Source organism: Meleagris gallopavo, chromosome 12 (assembly GCF_000146605.3).
Source record: "Meleagris gallopavo isolate NT-WF06-2002-E0010 breed Aviagen turkey brand Nicholas breeding stock chromosome 12, Turkey_5.1, whole genome shotgun sequence".
Taxonomy (NCBI): domain Eukaryota; kingdom Metazoa; phylum Chordata; class Aves; order Galliformes; family Phasianidae; genus Meleagris; species Meleagris gallopavo.
In genome coordinates, this window is record NC_015022.2 from 4,484,074 (window position 1) to 4,491,094 (window position 7,021).

A 7,021-nucleotide genomic window follows, 5' to 3' on the forward strand; every position below is an offset into this window, starting at 1 on the left:
CCTGGCCCTTCGTGTCGCTGCGGCTGACCGGCGGCCCGGCGCACTGATTCCCGAGGGCAACGTGCCGATGCTCGATAAGCTGTCCTTCGGAATGTCACGAGAATGGCTTAAACAAACCACTGTCACTAGAGTCAGTCTTTCCTCCTCCTTCCCCAGCTTTCGGTGGGAGGTTTAACGTGCAGTGTTCGGTAAGACGTTGTTTAGCTGAAAATGTAATAACTTGGCTCACCCGTATCCTGAAGTGACAGTGTCTCGCTTCCAAATGAACTCCATTAAAAACTGCCCTTCTGTGTCTCATTCAGGCTATTGAAGAGGAGGGAGGTGATCCAGATAACATTGAAATAACTGTTTCTGCTGACACACCCACCAAGAAGCCAGCTAAAGGCAAAGGTGAATACATGTTGATTATAGATTTAAACAGGTTTTTGTTGCATGCAGCACCTTAAGAAAAAAGTAACAAACCGTGGCCTCGCTTGTGCCTGTGCTTTAATGTTTGTGAGTTCTGTACATAAGTGCCCTGCACTTCCAGTCATGGTATTTCCTTCCTCATCATCTCTGTTTCCCCCATCACCACCTGTTGCACCGGCTTGCTTCCTTTTCCTGCAACACGCTCTGTCTGTCTCCCTGTGTCACACATCTGCTTATCACTGAGGGTGTGGAATGCATTGGGCCTTACAAAGTATAGGGGTGCTGTGTCCATATGGGATGTGTTGGTCAGATGTTGTGTCGTAAGGTGGTGGCTGTACAGTCTTTGGATCCTGGAGACTTGTGCTGTGCTTGTTAACATTGTAGATGTTCTGTAAGATTTTTGGGGATGTGCCATAGAATGGGATCCTGAGCACAGAGTGTTCATGGGTGGGTGTCAATGTGGTGGCTGAGACCTGTGCCAGGGCAAGGGGTGAGCTGGCAGGTTGCTCAGCGGTGAGAAGGTACCTGGCCCACGTTAGTGGTGAGTGTGGAACAGTAAGTGGTAGAGGTCAGAGTCTGGGGAAGGCTGTGTGCTGTGACCTATCAACATGGTTGTCAGTGAAAGTTTATAATGGAGAGATTCCTGAATATAATCAGAATGTTCAGTGTGATTTAAAGTGACATATTAAGAGAATTTTGTTCTTATGTTGCGAAAAATAATTATCTAGATTATAAAGTAATATATTTGGCAGAGATTTTGTTGGCACTGTTTACTTATGCGTAACTATTTGTGTTTTGTGACCTTGAGTTTTGGGGGAGAATTGTTTGTTTTCTGTTTCTGAGGGTGTCTGTAACCTGTCAAGTAATATTGGGGAAGGGAATGTCTGCTTTACACAGTGTTCTTCACTGAACATTTATGCTATGAACATTCATGCTTTGGAAGTGGTTGATCTTATACCACTGTGACTTGTCTTAGGCTGGGTTTTGTGGTGGAAATGGTTAATGTTTCTGTCTGGCACTGCGAGAGGGCAATTTAATAATAAAATGTCTCTATAGAAAGTTTGAGTGACATCCCAGCTGTGCTTCTGGCACACTAGAAAGGTGAAGGCAAATAAGCTGAGAATATGATTTCATTCTCTTTTGCGGCATTACTTTATTTCTTACTCTGAGGATGGTAACCAATGCTTAAGGAAAAACAACATGGAAGCTAAATAAGGACACACTTCCACAATTTTTAATGTAGAGATCTAAATGGCAGTTAGTTCTGCTGTGATGAATGCTTTTCTAATCTGCTGCTTTTTATCCTCCTGGTCTCCAAACTAGACTGACAATGTCCTTGAACTGGCTTCTTGTGTAGTTGTACTGTTCTGCTTCCACAAAGATAGTTTGCCCTCATAGTGTTGGTGCTGCCTGAGCCAAGGCTTCAGTGGCTGCTTGTTGCCACCTCTTCTGTGGAATTAAACTGTAGGGCTCATATGTATCACGTGTACAGCCTTAGTACAACTCAAAGCAAAATATGACCTTCATTAAGTTATTATCTGCTCACTCTTGCAAACTCAAAACTTTCTCTTTACTTTTGGGAGTACAAAAGTCTTAGGAGCATATTTTGTGCCAAAACAGAAAGGTTTATGCTTCATTAATCTTCCCAATTAAGAACAAGAAAAAAAAATCACTAATTGGTCGAGGGAAAATCTTTTAGGACATTACTGGATTACTGCTAACTGTTCTTTCTGATCAGAACCTTCGAGCTGGGGGGAAATGTGTTCTACCAAAGTCATACCCTTTCTTTTCAGCTATGCTTTGTTTGTCTTAACTGCTGATTTTGATTTTGTCTTCCCTTTCTGTCTGTTGCTTTTTTTGTTGAAATATGTTGTTGATAGCCAGGAGGTTTCCCACCACACCTGGAAATCAACCACTTGAAAAATGTATTCCCTAACTATGTCACTAGGAAACTTTTGAAGGCACGTAGGAGATGCAAGGCTTGTATGTAGTCTTCACTATGTGTAGTGTTGCATCCTTCACTGATTTTGATCACAGATTGTTCCAAGCCTTGTGCTGATGTTTCACCTCCCAATAACTTGAGACTAGTTCTAGTGGGTTTGTAAGTTTAATTATTTTACAGCTGCCTAGCAGTAAAATGAATGACACTACCAGTTCAGCAGGATTTTTTTTTTGTTCACACTACTACTGCTGTACAAAGCAGAGTAGGAGGAGTATTGGATGTTTCTTGGAGTTAGAAAGAAAATAGAGCCTTAGAGAAGGTAAGAGAGTGGGAGTAATGGATAAATTTTCTCTTGGCAGACAGAGAGGTGAATGGGAGGGAAGGTTTCCCTGGGGGTGTGGGTTGGAAATCAGCTCTATCGTCAATTTTAGATCTGAATGTCTTTTGTAGTCAGTTCTGCTGCAACTCTTAAGGTCTGTGGAAGAAGTGAGGTGGTTTCTTTCTGAGCACTGTCTATGAGGAAAACTCGATATGGAATGTTGATATAGGTTGAGCTGTTGAAGACTTGTCTAGAATACACTGTTGGGTAATTTTGGATATTCAGTCTCAGTTCCATATGTAGAGGGCCACAAATGGGTAGGGTAAAGTTAAGCTACTGTAGGACTTGTAAATGGTAGAAAATAAGCCCACGGAATGTTAAAATATTTTAAAAGATGTTCTAAATCTTCTACTTAGTTCTAAAGAGGATACCCATTCTCTGGGTAAATCGTCTGTTGCAATTTTATGGTGTGTATCCATTGCCAGAAAAGTGATTGAGCACAGCTTACAAAGGAGTGCCGTCACACCACGGCAAATTACTGTTTGTGTTGTTAGCTCAGGCACCCACATTTGTGGTGAGTACTATTTACGCCACTGACATTTTCAGTAGCCACTGCGTAGATAACCGTACGCATAAGATGTTTCAGTTTGTTGACAGCTTGTATGAGTTGAGACTCACTGTGCCTGTTTTCAGAGGGCTCAGCTGTCGGGACAGTAGTTCTTAACATACCTTCTAGCCACAGTTATTTTCCTCTAAGTGAGACTGGTCTTGAGCATGTTCACAGACGTTGGTTTCTGAAGAACGTTTGTTACAATCTCACTTTCGGCAGTCTGCGGTGAATGAACAGAGAGAAGTTTTGAATTTTCATGAATGCAGGTTTGGCTTTTTATTTTTACTTTTTAGCAAGTCACCGTCACTGGTGAGCCTATGCCAACATCAGTCCTGTGAAGTAAGTAACTGATCAGGTCAAAGTAACCTGAAACGCAGAACTGTCACTGAAAGTAAACTTCCTACCTCTAGCTGCCAGTGCAGAGTGATGGGATGTAGTAGAGATAGCTGTGTCAGTTCTTTTTTATTCACTGTGAAGTTCACCTGCCAGATTTCCTCAGGCAAAACGAATGAATTTAAATAGTTTTCAAGATTGTACATGCTAGCTAGTTGCTAAATGTCTGGCATCAGCTGTATGCATTGGTACTTCTCCGTATGGTTAAATGGGTTTGGGACGCAGGAAGAACTTGGACCTGCAGGTTTAACAAACTGAAGAACTGAAATGAGAATGTTAAAGCAGAAAATAGATGAATGTGTCCTTGCAGGCTCTCCACCTTTTACTTACATTGAGGTTATCTGCAGCTATAGGTTATATTGTAGGATGGTGAAATATTAGTACAAAGTTTGGGGTACTCTTTCTTCAGACATCAGCTGTGAAGCATATAAAAACTATCCTCTCTGATATCAGTCTGCATCTCTTTCTGTTGAAAGCTAGCTTTCCTCACTATACCTGTGCTTCTGGGTTTTTTGGTTGTGTTTTTTTTTTTCCTTCTGTAATCTCACAAATCTATTGAAATTTACTGCATTCCAAATTAAAATTCCAAATTAAAAAAATGAGAATATTTTGTTGGTTCTCTCTATGCATTTAGATTGGAACCTTCTCATGTTTTTTAATCATAAACGTAACTTCTGCCACGTGTCTTTTCCTGGAGACTAGTGTTTTTCTGAGCTGAATGCATGCTGTTAGTGTTGCCTGTCAGTGAAAACATCTCATTTGCATCCTGAATTGATACAAATTTTTAACAGAAGATAGCAACACTTCTTCCCGAAAGAGCTACTTTCTAATAGAGCTGCTTAAAATTGTTACATAGGCTCATGTTCAATAGAATGAATTGGACAAAATGCCCTAAAAGGGGCATGTTGGTATGAACATGTCTGTATTCAGTGTTCTTTGGTCTTGTTTTTGCTGAAGGTTTGAAGCTGGCAGCCATGGCTTGGACAGGTACGCTTCACAGGGTACGAGACAGACTGGAGGGCTGGGCCCAGAGCTTGGAGTTAAATCCAGCTGGTGACTGGTCACATCTGGTGTTACTCAGGAGTCAGTGTTGGGGATGGCCCTATTTAATATCTTTATTGATGATCTGGATGAGAGGATTGAGTGCACCCTCAGTAAATCTGCAGATGATACTAAGCTGGGAGGAACGTGTCGATCTGCCTGAAGGTAGGAGGCCCTATAGCCAGCGGTGTGCCGAGGTGGCCAAGAAGGCCAATGGCATCCTGGCTTGTATTGGAGACAGTGCAGCCAGCAGGAGCTGGAGGTGATCGTCCCTCTGTATGCAGCTCTGGTGAGGTCTCAAGATTTTAAGTAGCGTTTTCAGTTTTGGGTCCCTCCTTTCAAGAAAGACGTTGAAGCCCTGAGCGTGTCCAGAGAAGGGCAGTGAGGCTGTGAGGGCTCTGGAGCACAAGTGTTATGGGGAGCGGCTGAGGGAACTGTGGTTGTTCAGTCAGGAGAAGAGAAGACTCGGGGGAGACGTTATTGCTCTCTACAGCGGTGAGGTAGGGTCAGCCTCTTCTCACACGTAATGGCAATAGGATGAGAAGTGATGGCCTAAAGTTGCACCTGGGAAGGTTCAGATTGGATATTAGGAAGAATTTCTTTCAGAAGGAGTGGTAAGGTATTGGCATGGGCTGCCCAAGGAGGTGGTGGAGTCATCGTCCCTGGAGACTTTCAAGAAGAGGGTTGATGTGGCACTGAATGACATGGTTTAGTGGGCATGATGGTCATGGACTGACAGTTGGGCCTTTTCCAACTTTTATGATTCTGTGAAATGCAGTGGGTTCCAAGGGGCAATCTGTCTAGTTGTCATCTTCACTGAGCCATCTTTAGTTGAAAAAAGCACAGGTACTGGAATTCTTCAGTGAAATGTGCCCTGTCTAAACCAGATGCATGACCTCATTTGTGCTGCTGATTATTCCCTGCAGTGATGAAAAGCTCTCAATAAAGGTGGCTTTGAGAACCTTCCAGACTTGCAGATAATCAAAACCATAGCTAGACGAAACCTTGAGCAACATGATTGTAACTTGGAAATTAGTGCTCTCTAGAGCTCTCTGGTGGTTGGGTGGGCTAGATGATTGTCAGAAGTTCTTTTTAACTGAAGTTGCTCTGACATGGTAGTTATCCTACAAAGACCAGTCTTTCCAAAATCTTAAGTTATAAAGTGTACTTTATAACTTAGCTCCAGGAATGCTAGATGTGTATACTTAATGTTCTCTTACATTTCATTGTAACTAAAAGTACAGGAGCTGATATTATATCAAGTCACTAACTTGGATGTAACTTCTTGTTTATGAAACAGCATTAATTGTTCATACTCACTCATCTGACATTTTTTCCCTCCTCATCTTAAAAAAACACCAGACTCTAGGAGAGTACTGAACAGTACTGAACAGCTCAGATAAACTGGAGCACATAGAGAATAATAAAGTAATGCCCTACATGTAATCAGTATCGAAAGAAAGCATGCTGTACTTAGCAGCTTTTGTCATTAGCATGTCCTGTTTTGTCAGGTAAAAAGCAGGAAGCTGATGAATCAACTGGTGATGCTTCGGTTGAAGATGATTCTTTTGTCAAGGTAATAAAAGTATGTATTTTTTTGTTTTGTTTTCAAAAATTGAAGTATATTCCAGTTTCTGTTTAAGTTCAGTGTTTGGTTTTAGTTAAAGCAAAAAAAAAAAAAAAAACAAAAAAACAAAACTTTAGCAAAACAACTGATTCTAATGGTGATTTGTTTGTTTTTTTTTTTTAATATATCTAATAACCACAGTAATGCCAAATATTTGTTGTTCACATCAACAGGAAAGTGAATTGGAGACTCAAGATACAAGCGATCAAGATGGAAATGATGAATTGAAGGACTTTAAAGAATCTGCTGAAGATGAGAACTTGAATTCTAAAGAACTCCCATCTGCAGAAAAGAAAAAATACCTCAACATGGAGTCAGCAGAGACAACAGAAGATGTAGAAAAGGATTCTGAAAATCAGGTACTCTGTAATTTAATTGCATTGTTATCAGCAATACGTATTCATGGGAAGTCAGAACTAGTTTATCCACTTTGTCTTGCTTTCTTATCTCTAAAAGATAGTTTGGAAATCTTTTTTCTTTCTGTTTTTTTTTTCTTTATTTTTTCTTTGTTTTTTCTTTCTGGTTTTTTTTTCTTTATTTTTTCTTTCTGTTTTTTTCTCTCTTTGTTTTTTTCTCTCTTTGTTTTTTTCTCTCTTTGTTTTTTTTCTCTCTTTGTTTTTTTCTCTTTGTTTTTTTCTCTTTGTTTTTTTCTCTTTGTTTTTTTCTCTTTGTTTTTTTCTC